The 15,590-nt window shown below is 49.3% G+C and overlaps 2 long non-coding RNA genes across 6 annotated transcripts in view; one reads left to right on the forward strand and one right to left on the reverse strand.

Annotated features, from left to right (window-relative positions):
• The window catches only part of LOC149872258 (uncharacterized), a 226,687-nt gene that overhangs the window by 47,560 nt on the left and 163,537 nt on the right, over positions 1–15,590 (forward strand). The window lies entirely within an intron of this gene.
• LOC149872259 (uncharacterized) lies at positions 5,118–6,149 on the reverse strand. 2 transcript variants are annotated; one of them, XR_016440604.1, is made up of 2 exons: positions 5,700–6,149; positions 5,118–5,441 (listed from the first exon to the last, which is right to left on the reverse strand). It is a non-coding gene; the product is annotated as an uncharacterized LOC149872259 (long non-coding RNA). The 2 variants fall into 2 exon arrangements; XR_016440605.1 differs by having other exon boundaries at positions 5,656–6,149.

Below are 15,590 nucleotides of genomic sequence, written 5' to 3' on the forward strand. Positions count from 1 at the left end.
AACAGACTGGCAGGCAGTACAGACAGACGTTACAGAACTGCTCTGTTTTGAAATGTCTTCATCTGGCCCCTCAGATTTTCACCCAATTGGCCATTTTTTATGCTGGCTGCAGCTGTGCACTTGTGTTTGGTCATGGCTATAAACTGCTTCCTGTGTCCAGACTGGGTGAAAATTGTCACTTCTGTCTGCTCCCACTGAGACTGTTTTAAATGCAATTTAAACTCTGAGGCTGCTTGCGCATGTGACGGTGTTTAGTTCTCCATAAATTGAAACGATGGATTTTTAATGAAGTTGATTAAAAACCCACTGTTTCCCACTTCTGTCATATCTCAGTGATGGCCCCATGGCAGCTCACCCGCTTCCCCCCACCACTGCCGTGAGCAGGCTCCACCAGAAAAAAACAACAGCACTTAAGGGCTTAATCCTTCCCCCCCCCTCCTCCCCCCAGAGTCTGCCTGCCTGCCTCTCTGGTGGCCGGCGGGGCGGTGTGAGCTGCTGGCAGGCCCCGAGCTGCGGGGGAGTCCGGTCCTTCCTTCTGCAGTGGTGGCACCACCTGGGAAGCACCCGCCCACTAGTAGCCCATCTGGGTGATCCTGGGGGGTGCCGCTACTGTGGAGGGAAGGACCAGGGCCTCCCAGAGCTCAGGGATCATTTGGCCCACTGGCAACTTGTCCCCCAGCCATGGGATAGGTGGGCAGGCTCTGGGGAAAAAGAAGGATTGGGCCCCTCTCTGCTTTTTTTTTCCTCCTGGAGCCTGCCTGCATCTCCCATGGCCAGGGTATGAGCTGCTGGTGGGCCGAGCAGGCCCTGAGCTGTGGAGCGCCCTAATCCTTCCCCCTGTGGCACCCAACGGGACTACCTGGGTGGGCTGCTAGCAGATGGGTGCTGTCGAAGGAAGGACCAGGCCTCCCTGCAGCTCAGGGCCTGCTGGCAGCTCCCCCCCAGCCATGGGAGAGGCAGGTAGGCTCTGGCGCCATGTTGCACTGTCCCCAATGCCTTTCCAGCACCTGGGACCACCTGGGAATGGGCTGGCTTGCCCCCAGGGCAGTACAGCAAGGCAGTGGGAGGGCGGCTGGGGGCGCTGGTTGTGGGAGAAGGCAGCGGGGACAGTGCAGAGGGTGCTGGAAACTTGGCAAGCCCAAGCTTCCCCAAGTTTACCTGTGCACCATTGTAATTTGTCACGTATCAAACAATTGGATGGGTTTTACCTTGCTATGTAACAAGGTCATTTAAAGCGAAATACGCCGCCGCACGTGTACATCGTGATGAAATTAAAGTGAAATACACTGCCACAGATTAAAGCAGTGCAAAAGGGCAATTAAGCCACTTAAAGGCCATTTTTGTCACAAGCACCCCAAGTGTCTAGGCATTCGAGTCAGTTTAGAACAGTTTAAACTCCCTAACATGTTTTAAAAGTATACCTGGATAAACGGCTATTATTTTGAGCTGGTTCACCATGAGTGTTATGGGTGGACACCAAGCCTTCTGTGACTAGTGTGTGGTCAGTCCTCCAGGATCCCCAGTCCTGCTTGCCTGAACCCCTGCAGGGCAGTGAGCTGCTCTGATATCTGCCCTTTACTCAGGTGAGTTGGGAGGGTTCCCCTGCTTCAGGGGAACAATTAAGTGCCAAGGAACCAGTAGCAACCAGTGGGCCAATTCACTTTGACGAGCATGGAACTGATAGCTGTTTTTGTGGTATTAAGTGTGCATTGTATAGTGGCTCAGCTTTCTCTCACCCAGCAATTGATGGGTGTTTGCTAGTAAAGGGTACCCACTCATCCACCAAACTTACAGTGTATATGTAGGCATGAATTGAGATTATGAGACTTTCTGGGGAATGTCTTTTAAAGTTGCAGCCTGAGCCAGAGACCTTGGGCAGCCAGCTCCCTTTAATACCTCCCCGTCCAGGCCAGAGAAATCCTGGGGAAACTCCAGATACTCTTGGGTACTTGCCTCTGTGAGGTACTGTGGGCTGGGTACTCACTTCAACACTAGTGCAGTGCCCAGGAGGTGACAGATGTACTTAGAGCCCTTCCAGGCATACGTGTGGACACCTCTGAACTGGGACAACTGTGAACCAGTTCCCAATCAGCGACATTCTTGGAATGGTTCGATTGTCATGTGTGTGTCCACATCCTGTCTGTGTATCTACAAGATCAGTGCAGGGGAGGGTGTACAAATGCCTATAACACACAGCTATATAGTTTCATAGTTTCATAGTAGCTAGAGTCGGAAGGGACCTAGGTAGATCATCTAGTCCGACCCCCTGCCTTAGCAGGAAAGAGCACCGGGGTCAGATGACCCCGGCAAGGTGCTCATCTAACTTCCTTTTAAAAATCCCCAGGCTCGGAGCCTGCACCACTTCCCCTGGAAGCTGGTTCCAGGCCCTAGCCGCCCTGACTGTGAAGTAGCGCCTCCTAATATCTAATCTAAACTTACCCTCCGCCAGTTTGTGACCGTTATTCCTGGTCACTCCTGGCAGCGCACGGGGGAACAGGGACTCCCCCAATACCTGCTGATCCCCCCTGACCAGTTTGTAGCAGGCCACAAGGTCCCCCCTTAGCCTTCTCTTGTGGAGGCTAAACAGGTTCAGGTCCCGTAGCCTATCCTCATAAGGCCTGCCCTGCTGACCCCTGATCATACGAGTGGCCCTCCTCTGAACTCTTTCCATATTGTCCACGTCCCTCTTGAAGTGTGGCGCCCAGAACTGGACGCAGTACTCCAGCTGCGGCCTGACCAGTGCCGCATAGAGGGGGAGGATCACCTCCCTGGACCTGCTCGAGATGCATCTGTGGATGCATGATAGGGTACGATTGGCCTTCTTGACTGCCTCCCCACACTGCCGGCCCATGTTCATCGTGGAGTCAATGACGACTCCAAGATCCTTTTCCGTCTCCGTGCTGGCAAGAGGAGAGTTCCCCAACCTGTAAGTGTGGTGCCGGTTCTTCCTCCCCATGTGCAACACCTTGCACTTATCAGTGTTAAACCCCATCCTATTCTCATCCGCCCACCGTTGCAACCTGTCAAGGTCAGCTTGTAGCCTATTGCACCCTTCTAGTGCACCCACATCCCCCCACATCTTAGTGTCATCAGCAAACTTGAACAGGGTGCTTTCTACCCCCTCATCCAAGTCACTGATGAAGATGTTGAACAGTGCAGGCCCGAGGACCGAGCCCTGCGGAACCCCACTGCCCACATCCTTCCAGGTCGAGAAGAACCCATCCACTACCACCCTCTGGGTGCGGCCCTCCAACCAGTTGGCGACCCATTTGACCGTGTGGGCATCGACACCACAGTCTCTCAGCTTTTTGATGAGGACAGGGTGAGAGACAGTGTCGAAAGCCTTCCGGAAGTCCAAAAAGACTACATCCACAGCAACCCCTGCGTCTAATGATTTGGTGACCTGATCGTAAAAGGCCACCAGGTTGGTCTGACAAGACCTGCCACTGATAAACCCATGTTGGTTGCCCCTGAGCATGCATTCCCCCGCAAGGCCCTCCTGGATGTGTGCCAGGATAATTTTTTCAAAGAGCTTACCCGGGATTGAGGTCAGACTAACTGGCCTGTAATTTCCCGGGTCCTCTTTTTTTCCCTTTTTGAAGATAGGGACCACATTGGCCCTCTTCCAGTCCTCCGGCACCTCGCCAGAGCACCACGAGTGCTCATAGAGCCGTGCCAGGGGTCCCGCAATGACCTCAGCCAGTTCCTGTAGAACCCTAGGGTGAAGATCGTCCGGACCAGCGGACTTGAACACGTCCAGCTTCTCCAGAAGTACCCTAACTAACTCCTCGCTAACCCTTGGCCCAGGCGTGTCTCTCTCGGGGCCCGAGGGGGGCCCAGCAGGGAGGTGGCTGAACTGGTCCCTACTTAGGAAGACAGAGGCAAAGAAATCGTTAAATATGTTAGCTTTGTCATCTGGCGTGATGACTAAGTTGCCCATCGTGTCCTGCAGGGGCCCCACATTACCCGGGACCCTCTTTTTACCCCCTATGTATTTGAAGAAGGACTTCTTATTGTCCTTAATCCGGGAAGCTAGTCCTATCTCCAACTCTGCCTTGGCCCTCCTGACTGCCCCCCTACATCCTCGGGCGACTATAACATAGTCCTTCTTGGCGATGACCCCATCTCTCCATTGGGTATATGCCTCCCTTTTAGCAAGGAGACATTCCCGGATGCTCTTAGTGAGCCATGGGGGTTTATGTGCCCTCCTGCTCCCTTTGACCCTTGTTGGGATTACCTCCCTTTGGGCATGGAGGATCGTCTCCTTAAGGAGCAACCACTCACCTTCGACATCTGATTCCCTTCCCCTCTGGGTCCTCAGCGCTTCCCCAACTATCCTCCTTAGCTTGTTGAAGTCAGCCCTCCTAAAGTCTAGGGCTGTTGCCTTGCTGCAGCCCTTTGCCACCTTACGCTGGATGGTGAATTCCAGCAAGCGATGATCACTGTCTCCCAGGTGGCCCATCACCCGCAGCCCCCTCACCAGGTCATCACCCGTGGCCAGCACTAGGTCCAACAAGGCGTCTCCCCTGGTGGGACTGTGCACCTCCTGGGTTAGATGGAGGTCCTGCAGTCTGGCTAAGAACCGACGTGAGCGATCAGACTTGGCTGACTGCTCCTCCCAGCAGATGTCTGGGAAGTTCAGGTCCCCCATGATGACCACATCCTTAGCCCTCACTGCCTCTGTAAGCTGACCTAAGAATTCCAGGTCGAGCTCTTCTCCCTGGTTGGGAGGTCTATAGTAGACTCCCACCGTTAAGTCTCTCTCCCCTGGACTGCCTTTTACTCTAACCCAGAGCACCTCAGAGTGCCCCCCCTCTACCCCCATGCTAATTAACGAGGAAGTATATTCCTCCTTGATGTAGAGTGCTACTCCTCCACCTTTCCTTCCTATCCTGTCCTTCCTGTATAGCCTATAGCCCTTGACACTCACCGCCCAGTCATGCGATGAGTCCCACCACGTTTCTGTGATCCCTACTATGTCAGGGCTGGTGACAGCTAGGAGGAGGGCAAGTTCCTCCTGCTTCTTCCCCATACTTCGAGCATTCGTGTAGAGGCATTTGAGGCCTTCAGCGGTTGTGCCCACTGACCCCCTAGTCTCAGCAATGCCCCGTCCCCTATCGCTTACCTGTTTCTCCGTTTTGACCATTGGTCTGGGCTCGCTGGCTGTTGCTGGGCCTGGTATGTCATCGTCTCCTCCGCCCTCATCTTCCCCCTCCCCCGACGAGCCTAGTTTAAAGCCCGCCGAAGGAGGTTCACCAACCTGGAAGAGAACACACGCTTACCTTTAGGGGAAAGGTGGAGCCCATCCCATCCCAGCATGTCTCTCATCACGATGTGCCGGTCATGGCTGAGGAAGCCAAAGCCCGCCTCGAAGCACCATTCCTGTAGCCTCCAGTTGGTCTCCGCAATGCACATCTCGTGACGTCTGCCGCGTCCGCTCACTGGCAGGATGGAAGAGAAGACCGCCTGTGCGCCCATCTCCCTCAGCACGCCTCCCAGAGCATGGTAGTCCTCCATCAGGCGATCAGGGGCTCTCCTGGCCGCATCGTTAGTACCCACATGGACAAGGACCATGGGGTAATAATCGGAGGGCTGGATGATGGACTGGAGCATCCCCTTCACATCCTGAATCTTCGCTCCGGGCAGGCAGTATACCTCACGTGCTGAGGGATCCTGGCGACAGATGGGGCCCTCCGTACCTCTCAGGATGGAGTCACCAATCACGATGACGCGACGCTTCCTCCTCTTAGGCCTCTTGACTCCCGCCGCCCGCACAGGACATTGTGTGCACAAAGTCTCCTCCCTGGAATCTTCCACTGCTCCCTCCTCCTCCAGGGCTGCCAGGACCTCATATCTGTTCTCCAGATGGACAGGAGGAACTGGTGCCGCAACATGGTTAATAGCTCTGGCGCGGGAGACTGTCTGCCACTCAGCGGTGGAGGGCTCATCCCGGTCTGCCCTCTCCTCTGTTGTATCACCCTGCAGAGAAAGAAAATACCTATCAATTTCCTCCTCTGCCTCACGGATTCCCCTCAGCCTGCTAACCTCCTCCAGGAGCTCCTGCACCCGCTCCTCCAGGGTCCTAAGGCGGATACCTACAGGACAGGTGCAGGAGTCCCCAGTCCCTGCCCCCCCAGACCTTGCCAGGCAGTTCCCGCAGGCCAGGGGGTTGGAGGACGGCAGCCCCCCCGAGGGCTCTGTCTGGGTGGAGGCCTCGGACAAGCCCCGGGAAGGCCGCGTCCCCCGGCCAGGGGCCCTGGCAGAACTCCGTGTCGACACCATCGCAGGAGTTGCTGCCCTTACTAGCAGAGCAGGGGTCAGCCTCTGGGCCCCGCCTGTTCGCCCGCCGGCGCGAACGCCGCCGCAAACGCCGGCGCGCTCTTACAGATTGCGCCTGTTTGCGCGCTCTGTTCGCGCGGCTCGGGAGCGCGGCTCCCTACCGGCTCAGCTAAGAGGGACTTGTATGCAAGTCAACATACAAAACATATTTTAAAGATGCAGCGTATTGTAGGGAGTGATACTACTTGTTGAATGGAAGGCAGTAGACAATATTAACATGTAGACGACTTGCAAATGAAAAGCGCTCTCAATGCATTCCTGGTTCTGAAATCTCTGTGTCTGGATTTAAAATGTATTTTTCATGCCTGGATTTAAAGAGGCCTCTCAGGAGAGTTAAATAGAAACCAAATAAAACTACAACATCTCTGTTTGAAGAAGTCTCTGGGAAAGATTATACTGTGTTTAAAACTGGCTCTGCAGTAGCAGCTTTCCTGGATGTCAGGATGTATGTTTTAGTTTGGGGGTTTTTAACAAGGAAAATATTACTTTATCTGTTAAATCAAACTTAGAATCTCTAAGGCTGGGAAGACCATTTTGTTGGTGTGCCTACAATATGAGGCTTTTTCCCTTAGTGCTGTTTGGTAAAAATAACTCTCAAAATACACATAGCTAATGCAAAATAAAAGGATAACCTCCTGTCTTTGGGGAATACTAGGGCTAGACAGGAAGGCTTGTGGGGGGGCTTTACAATGCGGAGGGTTTCCCTCAATCAGGGGTGTCAGAGATCTGGCCCATGCCCATGAAATCACATTATCAAGCCTCTGATACTGGCCCTGAGTCTTGAGGTGCCCCACAGGCCACACACGGTAGGTGCCAGATTGGTCCCATGAGAAGGGCCCTGGACACATGACACCTGCTCTGGGACCTGTGCTGCACATGGCCCCTGCTCTCACAGTCTGGGACTGTGCCAGAGGCGGTGCCTGCTCCAGATCGATGCTGTGTGCAGCTCGTGTCCCAGAACAACTGCAGCGAGTGCTGTGCGTTGCGCAGTCCTGGATCTGGCATATGAGGAGGCATCACCTCCTGAGGTCCCTCCCAGCCCTAATTTTCTACGATTCTGTGATTGATTCTATGATCCATAGGCCTCATGTGGCCTATGGAGCCAGCATTGCACTATTCGTCTGACCCATGGTCCGATCCCATGCCACTCATCTGGCCTGTGGGGCTGGATGTGTGGGGGTCCCCCGTTCTAAATAGATGGATGTGAAGAAATGGCTATTTCTGCTGGCTGCTTGCATCTCCTAGAGCAGCGGTTCCCAATCTGTGGTATGGGTATCATCAGTGGTATGCAGGCAACCTGTCAGTTGTATGTGTTAACAGATTTATTATCATTACTTTATATGACAAAAATTTGCTGGTGGTACTTAAGGTTGTATTGTTTTAAACTGGAGGTGCACAGTCTGTCAGAGTTCGGGAACTGCTGCCCTAGAGAAGTCATGTAGATTCCTACTCTTGGTGGCTGCAGGGTTGATATTTGTGCAGGGCATGCTCAGGACAAACTCTGCTGGTAGACTTTGCTTCTGCAGCATAAACGTAGCGTACAGCTTGAGAGAGATTTAAATGTATAGCTAGGAGCTTTTTTTGGAGAGATCCTGATAGATAATTTTTGGTCTTTCATCCAATCTAAATGTAATAGTTACTTGGGAAACTATCCCACAGCTTATTAAAACCAGAAAGTTTTCCTGCTGTTTAACCTAAATCCTTCTTTTCTTAATTTCACGCTGTTGCAATTAATGATACCTTTGAGCAGCGCACTAAATCATTCGTTTTCTAACTTACCATGAACTGTTTTAAATACATGAGGGCTTTCCAGGGATACTTACAGCATAGACAACATTGGCTAATCGAGCAAGTATTTAGCTCCTCATTTGATTTAACTTCTCAAGTAAATGCAGGTGAAGTTACACGTTACGCTTAGACCATACCAAATCTGAGGAATGTTAACCGATGGTAAAATAAGAATGAGCTGCGAGCAGTTACATGTTAAGCATTATTACTGTTTTTTGGCTGCAGAGCTCTGACATGCAACGAGAGGGTTGGTGAGCAGGGGCTAGGAGCCAGGACATTTGGGCTCTATCCCTGCTTTGGAGGTTGTGTGTGTGTCTGGAGAGGGAAGTTGGGAGTGGTGCATCCTGGGATGCTGGAGGACTGCAGATTGTTCATTTTGTCTCTGTGGAGCAGACTGAAGTTACTGTAACTTGAACTAGGTAACATGACCCAGAGTTAACCCTTGCCTGAAGTGGTCTAACTTTGAGATGCTCAGAGGGCATTTAGGATGAGTTAACAAGCAGACGTTTGCATTTTAAGTGCCCTTAGCATGGTGTAAGTGTAATGTGCAACTTTTGCTGATAACACCCTGGACTAAATCCAAATATTTAGTGACAACTATGTTCTCCTCATCCACTCATTTTGTATTTTTAGCTCTTGTCTGCCAGGGTTATTTCTTGCTAACCTGATTTGTCCAAATTACGGCGTAGTGATGTTGCAACCATGATGGTCCAGGGAATATGCAAGAAGCCAGGATTTTTTTTGGTGATATCTTTTATTAACTCAGCTGTATGGTGGGGGAGATCTACCTTTGCTGGACTCCCTTTTAGACACAGACCTGATGAAGATTATTTTGTGCCTGGAAGCTTCCTTTACGTCTCTCCACACTATTTAGAGTGGCTAATAAAAGATATAATCCAGAATACCCTTCCTTATTGCATGTTCCTGATTGCTACATTACCCATCAGGCACCTGCTCAGACTTTCACGTCATTAGTGTCTACATTTATAGATTTGTTTTCCTAGTAATTTTGCCATGATTTCACAAGGGGTAGAAGTTGGACTTAGGGCCAGAGTTTTGCAAACCTGACTAAAGGGCATGGTTTCCCACTTCTGATCCATTTTTAATGAGATTTAGTGCAAAGCAAACTGCTTAGGCAGTGTTGAATGTCTCTCCTATGGGGTGGTAATCTACAGGATCATTCTGGCACTTTGAATGGGAGTAGCGTGCTTCCTTCTGTCATCTTGTGGCTTCTCAGCTGTCCCTAACTTCACGAATGAATTCACCGTCTGATTCCCTTCTCTTCCTAGCATGGTTCAGCCTGGGTATATCTGGTGTTCAGCTTGTTTCTTAAGCACCCCCTTGGGGCACCATTAACCAATTTTCCTTTTACCTCCCTTCACTGGGGATGCATCAGGGGGATCAGGGGACCTGCTCCAGTCCCCCAAGATTTTTGTGCCAACAGCACAGTGCGGGGCATGGGGCTGCAGCCTGGTTGGAGCCAGGGCCTGGCAGCAGTGCGGGTGGCAGTGGTGTGATTTCTGTGCCAACAGTGGGGCGAGGTGCTGCAGCCCAACTGGACCTAATGCCTGGCAGCAGCAGGGGCAGCAGTGGTGGTGTGAAGTTGTGCCCTCCCACGGCAGCAGTGGTGTAGAGCTGTGCACCCCCACTGCCAGCACTTATGCATCACCTATGCCTCCCTTAACTTACCCACAAGGGCATCAGGAGTTTACTTGGCTCCCTCTTGTCTTTGTAGCTCAGGACTTCTTTGAACTCCAGATCTTTGAGCACCAGAAGCCATAGTTTTATTTCTTGCATTCTTTGTTTCCAGATGCTGCAGTGTCCTAATGAGGATGCCTGTTAACATTTTTCAGACTTCTATATGGGTCTATTTTAATTGCATCTTACTTCCTATGGGCTTGGTAGAGTTGTGGAATATTTAATGCTTCCTTGAGGGGAGATTAAATGGGTACTAAGTGCATCATTCTTCTTATGTGCTAGCTCCTTGCATCTCAATGGTGTGGGGGTGGAGCTGCTACTCTGTACCCTGAACAAGCAGGTGGAAGATGGATGTGAAGGAGAAGCAGAGTTTTGGCTCTGCACACACCGTATTTCCAGGTATGGCCTGCTAGGGATGGAGCTGGTGCACGGTCCCTCTCCCTGTTTCTGGAAAAGCAGGGAGCCAAGAGATAGATTGTGATTCTTTGTCACAAACTACTTCTAGGACTGCCCTGGAGGCAAGGCAACAGTGTATTTCCCCATCCAAAGCAGTAATATTTAATACATTTTAATATAACTTAAAACCCTGTGGAAACTGTATTTCACACCACAAAATGTGAAGCCCGGTTACCTTACACTATTTGTAGGGCTAGTCTATGGGGTACACACCAACCACCGCTGTGTAGTTTGTAAAGTTAATGATATCAAAAATGACTCCTCAAAATACATCTCAGTATCAGCAGTCCTCCCTGGAGCTCTTTGCTATTGAATCTCGTTGGTGTAGTGAGGAATGGCATCTGGGGTTTTGTAAACTGTAAGTTCTGTGTGCAAAGTTCCCAAGTTATCCTCTACACACAATCTTTGTTGTTCAGCACATGCCACGTAGAATCATGGACAATCTAATATAGTCAAGCGAGATGTTTGGTAGATCAAGAATATACTTACCTTCTCAAAAGTGGCAAGCAGCTTTCTAACACCAGGGTCATGGGTTTGATCCATGGTTGGACTAGGTGATCTCTTGAGGTCCTTTCCAGCCTTACTAATCTATGAATTCTATGAACCAAGTGCCCCCCACACACATACACCCCCACCCCCTTTTTATGCTTGCTGTCCGGTTGTACCTACTAGTACAAAGGCTAAGTAAATGCAATTATTATTTTGTGTACAATGGTCATGCCATTCTCTAGCACACTTATTTTGCCTTTCTTTTTAAGAGCATGTTTGTTTTCTCAGCAGTCCTTAGCAGCCGTAGGCACAGGTCAGGGGCCGTTGTGTTGAGCACTGTACAAATACAGGACATAAATATGGTCCTTACTTTCCGATGTAACCCTTACTCCTTTAATGTTTTAAAAAATTCCAGTTCTGTTTTTATTGCTGATAGTTAATAGTAGAAAAAATAGGAGAGAGTATTTCCTGGAAGGCTGATGGATGCTGGCAGACTTCTGAATTAAATTCTAACTATCCATTTAAGCATGCCTGAAAGCATATTTTACTGCCTTATCACATTATGATAACTCTGCTGGTGAAGCATTGAGCAGCTTGAAAATTAAATTTTGCCTCCATTCTTATTTTCTCTCTTATTTTGACAACAGTGGCTTGACACTAGCCAGGCTAATCCCTTGCCAAATTTCCTCCTTTCACCTGAAGCTGTGGGTGAGGTGACAATGCTAGGCAACCTCTGAAATGGAGGAAGACATGGTCAAAAATCAAAATGGTACAAATTCACATTTTAAGGGGATGTCTAGGGAGGAATCCTGCTAATTCTTACCTGGACAAGGAAATGCTACTTTGCTGTGTCCCCCACTGATGTAAGTATGCAAGGGGAAGGATGGTTTAATTCAGAGGTAGCCCCAGCATGCCCACAGGGCTTGAGTTCTGGGACAGAGCATGGTTAAGTTACTGGGGTTCCTTGGGTGTTTGCATTTCCTAGAGGTTTTATTTCCTAGGGGTGTTTGCATTTCCTAGGGGCTCTCTTTCTGCAAGCGTCAGTCGCATGCACCCTCAAGAGGTGCTACCTAAAGGGGAAGGATTCTGGAATAGAGATGGGAGGGCCTTGCCCTACAGTCCCCCATTCCTCTCCCCCTCCTCCCCATACTCTGTACCCTCCCTGAAGCTGCAGCTTCAGCTCTGGCAGCAGGGAGGACAGAGCAGCAGCTGGAGGTTCAGTGGTGTTGGGGGAGATGTCACCTCCTTTATTTGCTGCTGAAAATTGGTGTTTAACCAGTAGTGTAACCAGGGGGGTGATGGGATGGGCAGGCCACCAGCCCCAGGCACCAGAAGGATGCCCTGCCGGGAGTCTTTCCCATGCAGGTAGAGTCCCACTCAGCCATAGGAGCTGGGTAGGTGCAGACTCGTGGGCAATCTGGGGGGTGAATGGAATAGCACCTCCACAGGGAGTCTTTACTGCAGCAGGTGCATCCCTATACCCAGTTACATATATGAATGAACATTGCGCCCAGCATGCTCCCAGGGAGCCTGTGATATGGGGCTCCTGCCACCCAAACTGAGGCTGCCACAGCAGCAGTAGCAGCTGCCTTCAGTGTGGGGAGAGCTGGAGGCAGACCCGACTTCACTTCCCCTCTTGTTTCCTTCACTTCCCATCCCTTCCCTGTTCCTGGTCTGCATTGGCAGGCATACCCCACCACACCAACCCTGCTCCAGGCAGTGAAAGATCTCACTTGGTTTAAATGGTCACTTAACACATGTTGGTGACAAAAAAAGAGTGGTGATGTCTCCCTTTCAGCAGCAAACTTCTGACTGATGCTTCTGGACAGTGTGCTGCTGCCTCCTAAGGTTCAGAAACAGCCAGTTATGGATGTGGTGAAAGTGCCATAGAAGGAGAACTTGAGACCAGGAAATGTGCCAGAAAGATCAAAAGTAGAAAACAGTGCTATGGCCTACTGAGATCCAGAAAGGCGCAAAGCATGCCAGCCCACGGGACTGGTTCACGAGAGTCCAAACACTGAGAGATGATCCAGATCTGTGACAAGAAGTCGTTACGCCGAGAGTCAGCAGACCATGTTTACAAGCTCTGAGTTGGTGTGCGACTTTGGGCAAGTCTGCTCAATGTTCTGCAGCTGTATTTCTCATCTCTTGTATTTCTCTAGTATTTAATGAGACCATAAGCTGGAAAATTTACCCGTGATCAGATTGGTATGGGCGGTGGGGGTTTTTGCTTTCTTTTATGGTGGTGGGACATGGCCCTCTACCTGGGATCTCTTGAGCATATGTTACAACCTTTTACAGAAGCAGGACTATGGCTGCCATGGTCTCCCTGCTTTACCTGTGGCAGGTTACGGTATTATGTCTTGTGTTGTCAGGGTTGATGACAGTTTTACTAGGAGGTTAGATTATGGATTTGTATAAGGTGTTTTGGATAGTGAGGATCCTGCCTCAAGCCAGGGGTTGGACTAAATGACATATGGAGATCCCTTCTAGTCCTACTTCCCTGTGATTCTCAGCCGGGGGAGATTGTCATGTCACCAGTAGATATCGGAAGGCATTTAGCAAGGAGAACACCATCATTGTCCCTGTTTTACAGGTGAGGAAACTGAGGCAGAGAAAGGCAAGGTGTTTTGACTAGTTTTGCTGAGCCCTAACCTAGCAGTTAGTCCACTAGGAAATAGTGCCTTATGGGTCCTCAGTCTTCACTGAGGCCTGTAGGTACTACTCTAATAATCAGGGAAGGACTTGTAATGTGAATGTGGGTATACTGGGTCCATCCCCACTTTGGGAATAAAATAAGGTTATAGGCTTCTGGGGAGAGTCCTTCTGTACATATTCAGTTCCTAACAAGGCTGTGAGTATACGGTGGCCATACTGGAGCATTGTTAACTACAGAATTGAGTCCATACTATCACACGTGGCATTTAATCAGACAGCTTCTTTTATTTCTTCCCATCTCCATCTCACTTGGCTGTTTCTTAACACGTTGGAGTCATCTGTAATGGGTGAGGTCAGTGCGGTGGTCACCTTGCAGCTGCCTCCAGCACTCTCTTGCAGTTGATCAGTAAGGATGTTTCCTTCTGTGAATGGCCAGAACAGCTGCCTTTGAGTAGAAATGAAGAAGATTATTCTCACATGGGTAGTGAGAAGGGAACAAAATATACCTTCAGGTGCCTTATGGGGATGGGACACTGCCTCCATGGTCTATTCTGGTCCTTCTGCCAATTCCTCTCAATTCATATTTGACATTTACTCTTGAACAAAGCGATATGAGAAATACGCTAGAATTTCAGGACTAGGGTGAAGATGTTTAAGTTCTGTTCTGAGAATATAAAAACGAGGAGCCCACACCTCTTTGAAATGCTGGGAATTAGTTTTTTCTCTCCTAACCAATTTACATCAAAGGCCACTGTTGACTTTACTAGGTATAATTATGGCCCCCTTGGAGATGAGGTCAAAATTTCCCCTGGCTTCAGTGGAGCCAGAATTTCAGCTAATGGAATAGCTCTTTCTTTACATAAATGAGAGGAGAATCAAGCCCATTACCTTTCCTGGTAAAATATCCTGTCCTATAAGAGCACCTACTTACCCATTCATCCAAAAAACCCACTGAAGTAATCGGTAATCAGCTCCTAAAGAATTAAGGGCTGATCCAGAACCTATTGAAACCAGTGGGAAATCTCTTACTGACTTCATTTGGCTTTGGACCTTTTTGTAAATCCTGGTGAAATTTCGAGTGTGGAACAAGGTGCATTTTTCTGTAAACTGCGTTATGCTAGAAATGTGGATTAAAAGATTTTTATTTTGTTTTAATATAGACCCACACACACATTTTCCTGCCTGTCATTTATTTTAATTATTGAATATCCTTCCAGTCTCATTCTGTAGCATGCATTGATTATGAAATACTCTTTTGCATTGTTCTGAATACTGTTGTAAAGACTCTGAACTGCTGACCCTGTTTCCTTTTTCTACAGAAAAAATCCAGGAAAATTCCCTTATGACACAAATTAAAGGAGACGCCAGACTTGACTCTGAGAACTCAGGCTCGCTCTTTCTCTTTTTTTACTGCACTTGTCAGGTTCCAAGGAGAAGATAATCTTCCTTTTACATGTAGGGAATTGGATGCGGTGGAAATGTATCACAGTGGTGAAAAAAGAATCGACAAATAACCCCCCTCAACATTGTGTTCAGATGCACGGATTCCCACCCCCATACACACCCATCCTCACTGTTCTTGCTTTTGAATTATGATGAGAGGAATAACAGGGCTTCTTCCATCTCAGAGCAAGAAATCAGCAAGTATAATACATGCATATGCATAAAATTCAGCAACAGGAGCTATCGCCAATTTAAGCTATTGTTCTCCTAATTTGGAGAAATAAGGCGGTCTTACTGTCTTTATAGTAAAAGCCTCAAACAGATTAGGTCAAGTCTCTACAGACAAAGTAATTCTGTGGTGCTTAAAATGATAGGAACTAATCTCCATGAAAGCTGAGTCCAGGGGTATAGGCTATTAAAGATATCTATATGCTATAGGCAGAGGAGAAGATAAGAGGTCCAGATCATAATGAGAAACGATAACTCTACACACTTTGTTTACAGTTTACCCCAAAGACCACAGATTAACACAAATCTCAGAGCATCTTTATTATGGCTCTGCATTGGCGAGGGGGCTGCCAAGAGAGGATGGAATTGCTAAGTAGGCTGGGACCATCTGTCCTCTCAGGGAGGTGAAAACGTGCATGATTGAGTGACACCTGCTTGTCAAGTATGGCCTGCTGGGAAATTTTCGCTTGGATCACTGAGCTCAGAGTTAC

This window comes from Crocodylus siamensis, chromosome 2 (assembly GCF_052110815.1).
Source record: "Crocodylus siamensis isolate JL-2025a chromosome 2, ASM5211081v1, whole genome shotgun sequence".
Lineage (NCBI taxonomy): Eukaryota > Metazoa > Chordata > Crocodylia > Crocodylidae > Crocodylus > Crocodylus siamensis.